The sequence below is a fragment of the Leptodactylus fuscus genome, chromosome 6 (genome assembly GCF_031893055.1).
Source record: "Leptodactylus fuscus isolate aLepFus1 chromosome 6, aLepFus1.hap2, whole genome shotgun sequence".
In the NCBI taxonomy this organism is placed as follows: Eukaryota; Metazoa; Chordata; class Amphibia; order Anura; family Leptodactylidae; genus Leptodactylus; species Leptodactylus fuscus.
Window position 1 is genome coordinate 113,476,922 of NC_134270.1, and position 16,499 is coordinate 113,493,420.

A 16,499-nucleotide genomic window follows, 5' to 3' on the forward strand; every position below is an offset into this window, starting at 1 on the left:
CATGATGTTAAGGATGCTGCCCTCTAGAGGGCGGCATACAGAGTGCACTGTTCTCCTAATTACATCCTGGAGAATAGATTTGCATATTTTTTACCCAGAATCCCTAGCGGAGCAGGAATGACTTGTAAGTCTCCGTACTGCCTATGTAGGCACACACTCTCCCTGATGTGTACAATTATCCCCTGACCACAGTACATGTTGTCATTCATGATTTCCCTCAATGAATTGTAGCTCCCCAGAGCACTCATGCAGCCCCAAACCATGACACTCCCATTACCATACTTGACTGTAGGCAAGACACACTTGTCTTTGTACTGCTCACTTGATTGCACATAATTGACAGCATTTGAACCAAGTTTCACTTGGTCTCATCAGACCACAAGACATAGTTTCAATAATCCACGTCCTTAGTTTGTTTGTCTTCAGCAAACTGTTTGCAGACTTTCTTGTGCATCATCTTTAGAAAAGGCTTCCTTCTGGGACGACAGCCATGTAGACCAATTTGTGGCAGTGTGAGGAATATGGCTGACTCCCCCACCCCAATCCTTTAACCTCTGCAGCAAAGCTGGCAACACTGATACATCTATTTTCTAAAGACCACCTCTGGCTATAACGATGAGCATAGGCACTCAACTTCTTTGGTCAATCATGGCGAGGCCTCTTTAGAGTGGAAACTGTCTTGTTAAACTGCTATAAGGTCTTGGCCACCATCTTGCAGCACAGTTTCATGGTGTCGGCAATCATCTTATAGCCTAGACCATATTGATGTAGAGCAACAAATCTTTTTTCAGATTCTCAGAGAGTTCTTTGCCATGAGGTGCCATGTTGAACTTCCAGAGACCAGTATGAGAGAGCGTGACAGCGATGACACCAAATGGAAGACATCTGCTCCCTATTCAAGCCTAACACTAATGAGTCAAACACAGGGGTGAACCTGCCTTTTTCGCCGCCCGAGGCAGAGGACAGAAAGCCGCCCCCCCCCCGGAGGGGGCAGAGCGGAGCGAAGGGGGGCAGGGCGAAGGGGTCGTGCCGGAGCGGCGTTAGCAGGTAGAGAGCAGGCACAGAGAGGACCTGCTCTCTGCCTGAGCGTGAGGGGCGGCCGCTGGAGCAGTGCTGCGTCCACAGGGCCTCCCCAATCCACCGCTCGGTGACGGTGTCGCTAAGCCAGTCCAGGACAGCTTGTCCCGGATTGGCTTAGGTAAGCAAAAATGCCGCCCTCCCCGTGTACACGTTCCGAATCAGCGGCGTTTAAAACAGATCCCATTGCTTTCTATGGGAGCCGGCATATGTGCGCTCCCCATAGAAATGAATGGGCTGCTTTTTTTCCATTCATTTCTATGGGGAGCGCACGTATGCTGACTCCCATAGAAAGCAATAGGATCTGTTTTAAACGCCACTGATTCGGAACGTTTACACGTTCAGAATCAACCAGCGTATACTCCGTGTGAAGGGGCCCTTACACAGGACTGCTTTACATGGAGGCTCTGCCTACTTGTAGTGAGCCTGCCTATAAAATGGGGCCACTATTAAAATTTTTTCCAGGACCTGTTTCAGGTCTCTTCAGACCCCAGAGTATCATAGCCTGAGGCCCAGAGGAGGGGACAAAAATAAAAAATCATTTATACTCACCTTCCGTTACCTCTTTTGGGCCAATACCTGAGTACTGGACACCCGAGGTGCCCTCCCTGTGCCCCAGTCTCTATTAATGCTCCCTTATGTGCTACAAGACTAATATACCGTATATACTCAAGTATAATCCAACCAAAATATAAGCCGATGCCCCTAATTTTACCACAAAAACTGGGAAAACTTATTGACTCGAGTATAAGCCGGGGGACAAGTGCAGCAGCTACTGGAAAATTTTAAAAATTAAAATAGATCCCAATAAAATGACATTACCTGAGCCCTCCTGGTCATGTGCATTACAGCTTAGTAACTCCATGGGCCTCATAGTAATAATCATAGGAATAGCAGTTAACCCCATCATGTCCCTCACATTAACCCCCTGTGTGTGCCTCACATAAGAGTTACTGATATGTGGGACATATGGAGGTAATAATTAGGTATCTTCATAATTAAGGTCTTTAATTAGTCCCCCCATGTGTCTGACATATTAGTAATCTTTATATGGGGCACACAGGGGTTAATGTGAGGGACATGATGGGGTTACTGACATTACTAGGTATTACTGAGTAACACTAGCAGGTCCCTGTGTGTGTTACTGTCACGTTACTGCAGCTTCCTCTCCTCCATACAACAGACAACTTCTATAAGACACAATGAACCCTGCAAAGAGCAGCTACTGACTTAACTGCAGGACCTTTGATGACATCACAGTCACATGACCTTACATGACAAGCCAATCACAGAGCAGTAGCACTTAAAGACCTCCCCCTTGGCTTAATATATGCAGGTCCTTGCCAGTCCGATCCTGAGTTGGACCCTGACTCGAGTATAAGCTGAAAACTGTGCTGAAAAAGTCACCTTATACTGGAGTATATACGGTAATACCCCACATATGTCCCTAGTGCCAAGTAATATCCCCTAATGTGCCCCCATTGTGCCCATTACCCAAACCCCTATACATATACACCGTATACTCTGTTCCAGGGGGAGGCTTCATCCGCATTGTCTCTCCATCACCGCCCGCACGCTGCCAGCATGCTGTCAGTGTAGATAGCAGGGCAGATTTTCTGGGTTCTGATGCCGGCCATGAATCCCTGACTGCTTATGGCAGCGGTGCAGGGATCTACAGCAAAAATAACATATTCCTGTGCTCTGGGGCAGGGAATACAGACCTGGGGGCAACTTGTAGTAATATTAAATAAAATGTAGAGGGGTGTAGCATAGGGACACTATTTTGGCCAGATTTATTGACCTGGTAATAGGGTGCAGTTCCTGTAAACGTGAGGCGTGGCCTAGACATATTGAATAAGGACACCCCCACATATAACTTTGCTTGGGGCCCCAGAGATGCCAACTCAGTAACCTGCACATTACCCAGACTGTATAAACCTATTGGAGATTGGCAGACTGGTGTTGTCCCTTATAGCCAATCAGATTGCAGCTTTCATTATTGCAATACAGTTTTAAAAGCAGTGATCTGATTGGTTGCTACGGTCAGCTATGACATGTCTTGTCTCTAGGCATAAGCCCCGCCCCCTTGTTCTGTTCCAACTGCCATCTCTCCTAGCCAACACCTGTATTGAGAAAGGGAAATACAAGAGCAACAGAGCCCGGCCTGAAGCAGCAAGAAATAGGGCCCAAAGCCTGACAACATGAAGGTAAGGTCAGGTCTGACACTGGAGGGTTCCTTCAGGGCGGCGAAATAAACATATGTGTAAGGGGAGTGGCTAAAAGATCATGCAGTGCGTCAGTGGGTGGAGCTAAGAGGGGGAGGCAAGGGGTTAATAACAATAGCTTTGTATCTTCTCAAAATCACAGACAAGACTTGTGGACAGTTTAGGCGTTATATGGAACATGGGGGACAGTGTTGTACTGGTTGCTGTAGTAACAGGTGGGGGAAATGCAGCAGCTGCTGGAAAATTTCAAGAATTAAAATGGTTGGAGTTTTTGGGTGCAGTAGTTGCTGGGTGCTGGGGAAGGGGAGGGGGTGTTTTGGTTGTCTGTCTGCCCCTTCCCTGAGCTTGAGGACTGTTTTTTCTTCTCCCCACTTGGAATTCAGCCTGGCTGAATATAGGGGATCTGCAGTGCTTCTATTAACCCCTTCCCGATGGAACAGGAGCACTGCAGATCCCCTATATTCAGTATACCGGGCACTTTCAGACACAGGGAGACCTGTGTTTGTGTTTCACAGTCATTTCCTACTTTTATATGTATTCTAAGGAAAGGAGGGATTTACAACATTTATTTATATTATTTTTTTTATTATATTTTTTTAAAGCTTTTTTTTTTTTTTACTAATTTATGGGAGATTCTATACATTACTATTGCTGCTCATAGACCCCTCCCCCCCCCCCCCCCAAATAAATAAATCTTTTTTTTTGCTTGACTTGAGTGTAAGCTGAGGGGGGATTTTTCAGCACAAAAACTATGCTGAAAAACTCGGCTTATACTCGAGTATATACGGTACATTACGGCCGTGTAAGAGCAGACTAACACGTTACACAGACTTATATGTAGGACAGATGAGAAGTTCCCATTCAGGATAGGCCTTTTACTGTTATGTCAGAGAGTTTCTTTGCGTTGTACCAATGAAGTGTTTGCTGGGTATTGTAGTCCGCCTGTGCTAATACTGAGGACTGGGACTTTGTTGTGTTGTGGTGATGGTTTGTCTTTTTGATTCATTTCTAGATTGTGAAGTGTGAGAGGAGCGAGACCAGGATCCATGTGAAGAAAGCTGCTCATACTATAGAGACTGCTCATCTCCTGTCCACAGTCACTACAGACCTGCAAACATGGACCTGATCCTAGACTGAGAAGAACTCTACCTCACTACAGCCGGAGTCCTGATCCTCAGCAGTGGACAATAACCACAAGACACTTGGGCTCTGACCAGAGGAAGGACTCTCACATCTCCTGGTGTTAGGTCTCCACTATCGGATGGCATTATATATTGTAGATTATTGGTACATGTGCACATGACTTGTTTGACTTTTAAGTAACTTAATTATTGGTTGAAATAGTTGTCACGGATTTAAAGGGAAACTGTACAGTGTTGCAGAATGAACTATGTTTGTTGAAACTCAATAGCAAATTGTATTTACCGTAATGAGTTTCAACTTAAGAAAGCCTTGCTAAAAAGTATTAGGATTCCTTAACATTTTATTTATTTTCAGATTTACATAAAATAGATGATAAAAATACAGGATGAAGACAACCGTCTGTGGCTTCAGTCCGACTGCCCTTTTCTTTGAGTGGCCCCTCAATGTTTTGGAAATGGGTGGAGGACATTGTCTTCATTAGAATGGGCTCCCCTGAGGTGCTGATTCAGTTTGGACTCGACATTAGCTCGTGGCAGTTTGGCCACGACATGAAGGTTTAGAGGTTTACAGTAATGGTGTTTTCCCAGACCCTAGAACCCGGTGTCGACTCTGTGCATTAGCATCTAATGGGCAAACTGTATTTTGTTTAGATTGTGAGCCCTAATGGGGACAGGATCTGATGTTACTCAATGATAATGTACAGTGCTGCAGATTAAACTATGTGTGTTGAAACTCAACAGCAAATTGTATTTACCTTAATGAGTTTCAACTTAAGAAAGCCTTGCTAAAAAGTATTAGGATTCCTTAACATTTTATTTATTTTCAGATTTACATAAAATAGATGATAAAAATACAGGATGAAGACAACCGTCTGTGGCTTCGGTCCGACTGCCCTTTTCTTTGAGTGGCCCCTCAATGTTTTGGAAATGGGTGGAGGACATTGTCTTCATTAGAATGGGCTCCCCTGAGGTGCTGATTCAGTTTGGACTCGACATTAGCTCGTGGCAGTTTGGCCATGACATGAAGGTTTAGAGGTTTACAGTAATGGTGTTTTCCCAGACCCTAGAACCCGGTGTCGACTCTGTGCATTAGCATCTAATGGGCTAACTGTATTTTGTTTAGATTGTGAGCACTAATGGGGACAGAATCTGATGTTACTCAATGATAATGTACAGTGCTGCAGATTGAACTATGTGTGTTAAAACTCAACAGCAAATTGTATTTACCTTAATGAGTTTCAACTTAAGAAAGCCTTGCTAAAAAGTATTAGGATTCCTTAACATTTTATTTATTTTCAGATTTACATAAAATAGATGATAAAAATACAGGATGAAGACAACCGTCTGTGGCTTCAGTCCGACTGCCCTTTTCTTTGAGTGGCCCCTCAATGTTTTGGAAATGGGTGGAGGACATTGTCTTCATTAGAATGGGCTCCCCTGAGGTGCTGATTCAGTTTGGACTCGACATTAGCTCGTGGCAGTTTGGCCACGACATGAAGGTTTAGAGGTTTACAGTAATGGTGTTTTCCCAGACCCTAGAACCCGGTGTCGACTCTGTGCATTAGCATCTAATGGGCAAACTGTATTTTGTTTAGATTGTGAGCCCTAATGGGGACAGGATCTGATGTTACTCAATGATAATGTACAGTGCTGCAGATTAAACTATGTGTGTTGAAACTCAACAGCAAATTGTATTTACCTTAATGAGTTTCAACTTAAGAAAGCCTTGCTAAAAAGTATTAGGATTCCTTAACATTTTATTTATTTTCAGATTTACATAAAATAGATGATAAAAATACAGGATGAAGACAACCGTCTGTGGCTTCGGTCCGACTGCCCTTTTCTTTGAGTGGCCCCTCAATGTTTTGGAAATGGGTGGAGGACATTGTCTTCATTAGAATGGGCTCCCCTGAGGTGCTGATTCAGTTTGGACTCGACATTAGCTCGTGGCAGTTTGGCCATGACATGAAGGTTTAGAGGTTTACAGTAATGGTGTTTTCCCAGACCCTAGAACCCGGTGTCGACTCTGTGCATTAGCATCTAATGGGCTAACTGTATTTTGTTTAGATTGTGAGCACTAATGGGGACAGAATCTGATGTTACTCAATGATAATGTACAGTGCTGCAGATTGAACTATGTGTGTTAAAACTCAACAGCAAATTGTATTTACCTTAATGAGTTTCAACTTAAGAAAGCCTTGCTAAAAAGTATTAGGATTCCTTAACATTGTATTTATTTTCAGATTTACATAAAATAGATGATAAAAATACAGGATGAAGACAACCGTCTGTGGCTTCGGTCCGACTGCCCTTTTCTTTGAGTGGCCCCTCAATGTTTTGGAAATGGGTGGAGGACATTGTCTTCATTAGAATGGGCTCCCCTGAGGTGCTGATGCAGTTTGGACTCGACATTAGCTCGTGGTAGTTTGGCCATGACATGAAGGTTTTAAAGAGTGGTGATTTCCCAGACCCTAGAACCCGGTGCCGACTCTGTGCATTAGCATCTAATGGGCAAACTGTATTTTGTTTAGATTGTGAGCCCTAATGGGGACAAGATCTGATGTGACTCAATGATAATGTACAGTGCTGCAGAATAAACTATGTGTGTTGAAACTCAGCAGCAAATTGTATTTATCTGGATTCGTGACATGGACTTGTGGCAGTTTGGCCACGACATGAAGGTTTAGAGGAATGGTGTTTAGCCAGACCCTAGAACCCGGTGTGGACTCTGTGTATTTGTACCGCAAGGGAAAACTATATTTCGAAGGATAGATTGTGAGCCCTAATAGGGAGAGAGACTTATTTGAGTAATGAATATCTGTACAGTGCTGTATAATACTTTGATAAAATAAATTTTTGGTTGTATGTGAGTCAACAAGGGTTGGACCTTGATTGTTATTGACTTACAATGTGAATGAGAAATGATGTATCCCTCAATAAAACTCAGTTTATATTGTAACTTCTTGTATCTGATTTCTTTGTGCACCACATGTGTTTTGAAATAACACCACACTCATTGTACAGTGATATGATTTAGTATGGCTTAGATGTAATGGCATCTACGGGAATAAACTGCTGAGTAATCTGCCCCCAGCAGCTGTGGCAGGAACCAAGTTTCATATGTCTGCTGGGCTCCTAAGGGAGTTTTTTGCCTGTGGATTTTGATGCAGATTCCGTCTTAAAATCCGCTGCCAAAAATGGCTCCCATTGACTTCAATGAGAGAAGCTCGCTTCTTTTTTCTGATTGCTAGTAGCGGAAAAAAGAAGCAAAATACACCTTCTTCCTGTGGATTCCGCGACTGACTCAGCCGCAGCTCAAGACTCTCTCCCGATTAGGCCCAGTCATTCGGGCCTAATCTGGAGCTGAATGCCGCTACTGGATGCTGGTGCACTGCATTGGCATTCTGTCGCAGCTACCCTCGCGGTATGTTCACAAGCGGAATCAATTTTCCGCCGCGTGACATACCTATCAAAGAACATGCAGGTACAATGGCAGTGACATCATAGAGCATTAACTGACCCTGGCTCAGGATAGATATATCCGTCATGCAGGATTAAGGGTATATTCACACAGTGGAATTTGTACCAGCTAAAAAATTCAGCTTCAGGTATTTAACTCAGAATTTTCTGCTTGATATAATTCCAACTTGTCATTCGCAAATTCCACATTGGCCAGACAATATATTTCTACCTTCTATTTACTTCAAGAGCAGTTATCAGGTGGAATCTGCCTGACGATTGAGGTTGATGCTTATTTTTTCCCGCTAGCTGAAGAGTAAAAAAAAAATCTCCCTTTTTTAATTAAATTGAATTAATAGGAGGCAGATTTCAGGCGGAATTAGGGGCTGATTTAGAGGCAAAATCCAACTCAGATTCAGCCACATGTGAATATAACTCGATGATTTATACAATATTTGTATATTTTGAATCCTTTAGTGGAGAGAATTTGGTGATATAGTGGTTGCCACACATACTCTAGTGGTGAGTGTCGGTACTGCAGCTTTGCACAAGTGAAGTCTATGAAGCAAGGAAAAACTCTTTGATTAATTTTGTGTTATAATACTTTGAAATTGCCTATATTTCTTCTGAGAATTTCTAAACGAGAGATACACATGGCAGGATACCTCTGGTCTGTAGGCAATTTGGCCAAAATATCAGGGATTGTAACGTGAACTCTCTCTTTATACTGTACATAGATATTTGGTATATCGCCTCTACTGCCAGTGACTACAATAACATGGCTATAGCCATAAACGCTCATTGGCTTGTATGTTTAGCTCAGCTCCCCATGTGTTAGGAAGAGGGATACATGCAGAATTAGAACAGTCTGGCAGCGGAGACTGCCCCCATGGTTAGTGCGCAGACACAATACGATTGCCTAATACTTCCATTCATCTATCTTCATTCGGTTGTATAATTGGAATATCTGAAAACCTCATAAACTGGTAAACAGACAAAAAAAAAAAAACAATAATAATAAAAAAATCAATAATAATAAAAAAATGGAAATAATACAACTATTTGTGTCAATAAAAATACATAAAACCAATTACATAATAAATATACGTGATCCCATATCAAATTGTCATTAATCGCATAACTTTATGAGATTGACATATTATATAATTTTATATATATATATATATATATATATATATATATATATATATATATAATGATCTTTTTGTAAAGTACCAAACTGCCACAGTAATTTTCATATGTATAGGATGGTATGACCCATATAGACTATAAGCAGATCTTATTCTGGCATAGTTCATACTGGGAAACATTGTACATTTACAAATATAAGTACAAGCGCATAAATAGATGCTAGCAAGACCAAGAAAGTTTATAAACTAGCGGGCAGCAAACCCATGTGCTAAAAATAGGGATAATAATAATCTTACCTTAATCTCCTGAAAGTTAAAATATGGCATAGGATTGAGAAACATGTTCGGATGGTCCCATTTATGTGTCCCCCGCTGTGTTAGAGACCTGCATGCTTGAGGAGAGGCTTCCGCCTCCTCCCCCTCACTTCGCTCACGCGTCAGCGTACTGCGTTCCACCGTGGAGCGCAAGCCAGACCTCGAAGTTGTCAGCCGTTGGCATACCTCCCAACTTTTGAAGAACCGAAAGAGGGACAAAATGTGCAGCGTGACTAGCGCGCTGTGGCAAATTTAGCCCAGCCCACTTTTATGTTGACTCCGCCCACTCGTTAATTTTTCATGTGCCCGCACACAGTATAATCCTCCTACAGTCACCCGTAAATTATATGTCCCCCCTCTATATCTCCCCCAGTTTCATATACACCCTTCATCTGCCCCCAGTTTCATGTCCCTCTTCCATCTCTGCCCCCAGATTCATGTCCCCACATCTCTGCCCCCAGTTTCATGTCCTCTCCATCTCTGCCCCCAGATTCATGTCCCTCCATCTCTGCCCCCAGATTCATGTCCCCCCAGATTCATGTCCCCCCTCCATCTCTGCCCCCAGATTCATGTCCCCCCATCTCTGCCCCCAGATTCATGTCCCCCCTCCATCTCTGCCCCCAGATTCATGTCCCCCATCTCTGCCCCCAGATTCATGTCCCCCCATCTCTGCCCTCAGATTCATGTCCCCCCCATCTCTGCCCCCAGATTCATGTCCCCTCCATCTTTGCCCCCAGATTCATGTCCCTCCATGTCTGCCCCCAGATTAATGTCCCCCATCTCTGCCCCCAGATTCATGTCCCCCACATCTCTGCCCCCAGTGTCATGCCGTCCTCTCCATCTCTGCCCCCAGTGTCATGCCGTCCTCTCCATCTCTGCCCCCAGTGTCATGCCGTCCCCTCCTTCATCTGCCCCAGTGTCATGCCGTCCTCTCCTTCATCTTCCCCCAGTGTCATGCCGTCCTCTCCTTCATCTGCCCCCAGTGTCATGCCATCCTCTCCTTCATCTGCCCCCAGTGTCATGCCGTCCTCTCCATCTCTGCCCCCAGTGTCATGCCGTCCTCTCCTTCATCTGCCCCCAGATTCACGTTCCACCTCCACATTAAACTTACCTTCTCCTCCGCTCCCTCGCCGCACTCTGCGCGCCTCTTTCGCTGACACATGCGGCTGAAGGAAGGAGCTGACGCTCCCTCACAGGTCAGCTCCTCGCTTCAGCCGCATATGTGTCAGCGAGAGAGACACGCAGCGGCGAAGCGAGGAGCTGACCTGTGTCAGCTCCTCGCTTCAGCCACATATGTGTCAGCGAGAGAGACACGCAGCGGCGAAGCGAGGAGCTGACCTGTGTTAGCTACTTCCTTCAGCCGCATGTGTCAGCGAGAGAGGCGCGCAGCGGTGAAGCGAGGAGCTGACCTGTATCCTCTGGACGCAGATCTGAGTTGAAATCGGGACATACCTCCCTCCAACCGGGACTGCGGGACATGTCACCCAAATCGTGACTGTCCCGCGGAAATCGGGACGGTTGGGAGGTATGCGTTGGTGGGTGTTTTTAGCGTTGTGCCTATTGATCTCAAATAAAAGGACATTGCACCACAGACTGTCCAGGAGTTGGCAGATGCTTTAGTCCAGGTCTGGGAGGAGATCCCTCAGGAGACCATCCACAACCTCATCAGGAGCATGACCAGGCATTGTAGGGAGGTCATACAGGCACATGGAGGCCACACTCACTACTGAGTCTCATATTGACATGTTTGAAGGACATTACATCAAAGTTAGATCAGCCTGTAGTGTGTTTTTCCACTTTAATTTTGGGGTGACTCCAAATCCAGGCCTACATTGGTTAATCAATTTGATTCCCATTGATGATTTTTGTGTGATTTTGTTGTCATCACATTCAACTTTGTACAGAACAAAGTATTCGATTAGAATATTTCATTCATTCATTCATTCATTCATTCAGATCTAAGATTTGTTATTTGTGTGTTCCTTTTATTTTTTTGAATAATACTGCCATATACCAAGCATCATGCCGTAAGGTAAAATATATATTAACCTTCTGCTGTCATCCACTCCACTGCACCAGCTCCATAGAGATGAACCTCAAAAAGAAGGGGAGTTGAAGGATTCAGGAGGTGAGCAAAAGGGGGGATGCCTTTAAATATAAAAGCACACAAATTTAATGGTCACTTGCAGCAGGAGTTAGTAACACAGTGAATGGACAATTTCCCATGTTTATTTCTTGGGGGTAATGTCTGAGAGGCCATTGAGGGGGGCAGGTTAATATCTGAGGGGCCACTGGGGGGAACTGGTTTATGTGACTTCAATAGTAGTTCAATAAATTCCTATATTCCATAGAGGTGTCCACAGGCAGTAACAGGGACTGATGTAAGTGATGACATCTCCGCACTGCAGAATAGGCTGTCGCTATATCAGTAACAAGAAATAAATGATATGAATCAGAATATAGATCAATTGTTTATTAAATGTCTTTATTGAGTATTTTTGCTGCACTAACAGTTACCTTTATAGGCATCAAACATAAGGAAAATGAGGACGTTACCCAATAAAGAGATGAAACAAGTTTGTATACTGTATATCAATATTAGAGATATAATCCAAGATAGTAACTTGTAACCACATGCACCAGCATAGAAAAGGGGGTAACTGAGTAAATATGGGGGAAAACAGAGCATCAGCCATCAGTGTCATTGTAAGGATTGTAAAAGAACCCCCAGAGCAGACTTGCTTGGGGGTTTCATGGCGTCATGGTACCATAAAGCTAATGTATTTTAATTAATAAGTGCTTATGTCTCCTCAGGTTTTATAGTATTCAGTTAGTTTATAATATATGTACCACCTAATAAATTACTTACCTCAGGAGTAGTGAGGTCAAGTTCAGGTCACCATAGGTGGAAGAATCAGAGCGAAGCATAGTAACAGCTGTAGAGAGGAGAAAGCATTTGATTGGTTGCTGGCTCTAAAGGGAAGATTTCAAGTAGTGCTCAGTAACATCTGTATTGACGTGTAAACAGCTGATTGGCGGTTTGAGTTTTTGTGGCGCGAAATTGGACTATAAATAAGCGCCAATCAGCGTTCTGTAGTGAATTTCATCAAAGACCTTCAAGCAAGCTAGAAGATGGAAGACTTACTTCAGCGTCTCATCTGGAAGGCGGAAAGTGCTGGCGGGGAGGATTGGCTGCGGCGCTGCCTGGACGATACTCCTGCTGTGGCATTGGAGACGGCGGCGGAAGAGGCAGCCTCAGCTGACGCCCTTTCAATAGGGGTTCCGGCGGAAGAAGAGGAGCTCCTGCTGGATGCCGGGTCCGGGTCTGAGGGGAAGTTAGGAGCGGAGGCGGGTCTCCGGGTCGGCAAGCGTGTCAGGAAGAGCCGGAGATCTTACACGCCCCCTCCTTCTTCTCGGAAGCGCAGCAAGAGCAGCGTCAGCCGGCGCGCGACTTCCCCATCATGCAGCAGGGCGGAGGAAAGATTCCAGTCAGGCCGGAGGTCGGTGCATTCGGCTGGAGCGGAGTATGGATCTTCAGTGGGATCATCAGCAGGCCAAGGCGCAGCTATTCGGCAGCATCCTCCGGTACGTGTCGGCAGCAGTGGGTGTCCGGTGAGCAAACCTGAGGAGAGGAGTGCAGAAGTTAGAGCTGAAGGGAGCTGTCCAGCCTCCGGGTCCCCTTTTCTACAGCATCAATCTCAACAATCCTATGAGGTGGCGAGTACGTCAGCGTCATCATCAGGCAAGAAGGAAGCGAGCCATTCTTCTGGATCGGGTGAGAACATACTTGTTTCGTCCGTCCCCAATAATGATTTTGTTTCACAGTTTTTCACACTAATGTCTAATTGTATGAAAATGGCTAAAACGGATAGTCCATTAGCCAAAGCATGGTGTCCTGACACATCGGTGTCGGCCACTCCTATGCCCCCTTTAGCCAATCTCCCAATGTTGGAGAAGGGTAGTGGAGTGGCTGAGACATGTGCCAAGGAGGCCTTAGCTTGTGAAATTACACCTTTAGGTTTCCATTTGTCTAATGCTATTAAAGATAAGATTTGGAAAAATGAATTTATTGATTTGTTATCTTTGCTGCCTTCTGCAAGGGATCCCATCTTGCGGAGTGACAGGAAAGAGGACAAAGAGGATGAGCGTAAGCGTATTGTGCCTCGCTCATTTAACAATTGGTTACAGGCTTTTTGTGTGTATGCTGCAGTGCTGGGTGAAAAATTTCCTAATAAATGTTCAGGTCTCTTTCAGCACGTTGATATAGTTCTGGAGGCCTATAGGAATTTTGGAGGCACTGCAAGGTTTGCATATGATGAAATGTTCAGACAAAAGCTTGCAGTGCATCCAAATTTGCGTTGGGGGGTTAAAGATGTCGGTCTCTGGATTAATTTAATGATTCCTCAACGCTCTACTGCGGTTAGACAGACACAGGCGAATCAGACTCCTTTTAAAAAGGGAGTATGTTTCGCTTTTAATGATTCAACTTGTAAGTGGTTGCAGCATTGTAAATACCGGCATGAATGTTCCTTTTGTTCTGGAACACACCCGGTATCTAGATGCTTTAAAAGAGCAGCAGGTCAGCAACAGCCTAGCACTAAGGAGTTGTTGTCCAAAAGTTTGGTCACCAGTGAAAGTAATAAACATGCTGCCATGGTTAAACAGGTTCCCAGACAGACAGAGGGCTGAGTTACTATGGCGAGGTTTTTCTGAAGGGTTTTTAGTCCCAGAATTTAGAGGCACTGGTTGTAATTGTTATAAGAATTTGCAGTCAGTTGAATGTCATGCTGGGATTGTTAGGGAGAAGCTATTTAAAGAGGTCCAGGCAGGTAGGATAGCGGGCCCGTTTCTTACGCCTCCCTTTGTGAATTTTAGAATTTCTCCTTTAGGCATAGTGCCGAAAAAGGAGGAGGGTGAATATCGACTCATCCATCATTTATCTTACCCACCTGGTAAATCCTTAAATGATGAAGTTGACAAGTCCATTGCTTCAGTTAGTTATACTTCTTTTGATGATGTGGTACCGGGTCTAAGACGTTTTGGTACAGGGGCTTTACTTGCCAAGGCGGATATTAAATCTGCTTTTCGATTGCTTCCAGTTCATCCTATGGGTTATAATTCGCTTGGTATGCAATTTGATGGATGTTATTTTTATGACAGGATGTTGCCAATGGGCTTTTCTTTGTCTTGTTTTTACTTTGAATCTTTTTCTAGTTTCATACAATGGGTTGTAGAGGATTGTTTACCTGATTGTTGCATTTTTCATTATTTGGATGACTTTTTATTTATTGGTGATGCTGAATCTTCAATGTGCAATGATTCATTGTTGAAGTTTATGGAGATTTGTGAATTATTTCATGTTCCATTAGCCTTAGATAAAACTGTTTTCCCCTGTAATGAGCTAGAATTTTTAGGGATTGTTATAGACTCGGTTAAATTAGAGTTTCGTTTGCCTGAAGATAAATTATTAAAGATCAAAGTGGGTTTAGTTGAGATGTTAGCGAAAAGTAAGACCACATTAAAAGAAATGCAATCGTTGCTAGGGTTATTGAACTTTGTTACTAGAATAATGCCCATGGGGAGGGTTTTTTGCAAAAGTTTATACTTTGCTACTAGGGGTTTAAAATCTCCTAGAAGTCATATTAGGCTGTCGCGTCCATTAAAAGATGATTTAGGAATGTGGTTGGAATTTATCGATCAGTTTAATGGTAGAAGTTGTGTACAGGATGAGTTTATGGATATGGACGCTTTGAATTTATTTACTGACGCAGCAGGGAGTGTCGGGTATGGAGCCTTTTTTAACAATCAGTGGTCTGCTGAGAGATGGCCAGATTCCTGGGTTTTGAATAAGATTACGAAGAAAATTGTGGTTCTTGAATTATTCCCTGTGTTGGTAGCAATTGTTATTTGGGGATCGTATTTTAAAAATAAGAGAATATTGTTACATACGGACAACAAAGGTGTTTTGTTCGCCATTAATTCACTGTCATCTAAATGCATTTTTACTGCTAAATTGCTTAGACATTTAGTGCTCTGTTGCTTGAAACTAAATATTTGGATTAAGGCAAGGTATGTGGAAGGGAAAAAGAACAATTTAGCTGACTCCATCTCTCGTTGTCAGTGGGATGTCTTCCGGAAGTTGGCTCCACAAGCGGATTTGGAAGGAATTCCGTGCCCACCGCATTTGTGGGACTTGATATGGGAGCAATAACAAAGGGAATTAAAAATTCAGTTTCTCCTAATACATGGGCAAGTTATTCTGCCGCATGGAACGAATGGATGAGTTTTTGCAATATGTACAAGTTAGATTTTTGGGAAGTTGAGGTTGATACGGTTTTAGTTTTTGTAAGTAGTTTGTTAGAAAATGGGAGAGCGGTATCTACGGTTTCTAAAATGGTAGCGGGTATTTCATTTTTTCTGAAGCTTAGAGGTAAAAAACCTTTTTTGAGTTTTTTCCCGGTTAAACAGCTGTTAAAAGGTTATAGAAGAAAATGGTTACATTCTGATGACAGGAGACCTATCACATTTAAGTTGTTGGCAGATTTATATGACATAGTTGAATCAATTTGTACGGATGCATTTGAAACTTGCTTATTTAGAACAGCGTTTGTAATTGCATTTTTTGCAGCTATGCGGATTAGTGAATTGGTAGCTGCTAATGCAAAAGCGGTTTCTTCCTTATTATATTCTGATGTGCAGGTTAAAAATGATTCGGTTTATATTTTGGTTAGGAGATCAAAGATGGACCAATTGTCTAGAGGGCAGTTGTTACGGTTATCTAGAATGCATGGTTTGAAGGTTTGTCCGGTTCAAAATGTTAATTGTTGGTTAGGTGTTAGACCGGATGGTGCAGGCTCTTTTTTCATACACAAAAATAGGTTTCCTCTGACGAAGTATCAATTTTCAGGAGTGTTAAAAAAGGCTTTATGCACTTTGGGCTTACAGGACTTTAAATTTACAACACATTCTTTTAGGATTGGAGCAGCGACAGAAGCTGCAAGATTGGGTCTTGACGATTCTATCATTAAAAGAATTGGTAGATGGAGTTCCAACAGATTTAATTTATATGTTCGTCCTGAATTGTGTCTAGATGATTAACTGTTTATTTTTTCTTGATTAGGCAATAATCT